Source organism: Volvox carteri (genome assembly GCF_000143455.1).
Source record: "Volvox carteri f. nagariensis unplaced genomic scaffold VOLCAscaffold_15, whole genome shotgun sequence".
Classification (NCBI taxonomy): domain Eukaryota; kingdom Viridiplantae; phylum Chlorophyta; class Chlorophyceae; order Chlamydomonadales; family Volvocaceae; genus Volvox; species Volvox carteri.
Window position 1 is genome coordinate 1,846,748 of NW_003307558.1, and position 806 is coordinate 1,847,553.

Sequence of the window (806 nt, forward strand, 5' to 3'; positions counted from 1 at the left end):
GGGAGCTGGGGGTGAGGGAGGGGGGTGAGGGGTTGAAGGTGGGGGGTGAGGGGTTGAAGGTGGGAGTGAGGGGGTGAAGGTGGGTTTTACTGGGGGGAAGGGGAGCCGTGTTGCTGTTGTTGGGGGAAGAAGGGAGAGAAGAAGTTAAGGAGGTGGATGGGGAGGAAAGGTTTGGGGGGAGGAGTTGGCGGTTAGTGGTTAGCGGGTCGCCGTACAGTCACCGGCCAGCAGTGGGCGGGGTTTGGCACGGTGGGGAGGGGAATTGGAGGCTATGAGGTTGGGTTCGTGTATGTATGTACATATGTATGTATGTATGTATGTGGGAGGTCTGGGGCGTTGAGGAGGGGAACTCGCCACCACAGACCAACAAACGCTGACTTGGGCCCTTGCCCCCCGGCCCCTTCCCCGCCCCCGGCCCCGTCCTGTCGCGTCTCCTTTCTGGCTCTTCCTTACCCCCCAACGTACATACATACACACACCTCCCTGCCCCCCCTCCTCCCAGCTGACGGCGACGCCATGCGGCTGGTCCGGGAGTTGGAGTTCAATTTGAAGTCCGCCCTGGGGGCGCTGGAGAAGGCCTCCGGCGACCAGAACGAGATGACGGGCAAGGTCATAATGAAGGTGAGGGGGGGGGGGAACTGGCGGGGGTGTGAGTTGTATGTGTGATGTGTGTGTATGTGTTTATGTGTGTATATATGTATGTGTGTACACGTGTGTATGTGTGTATGTGTGCGAAATGCGAAAGGAAAACGTTTGCCGATCTCAAGAGCAAAGCAATACCACCCTGCCGGAGTCCGCTGCCGAAG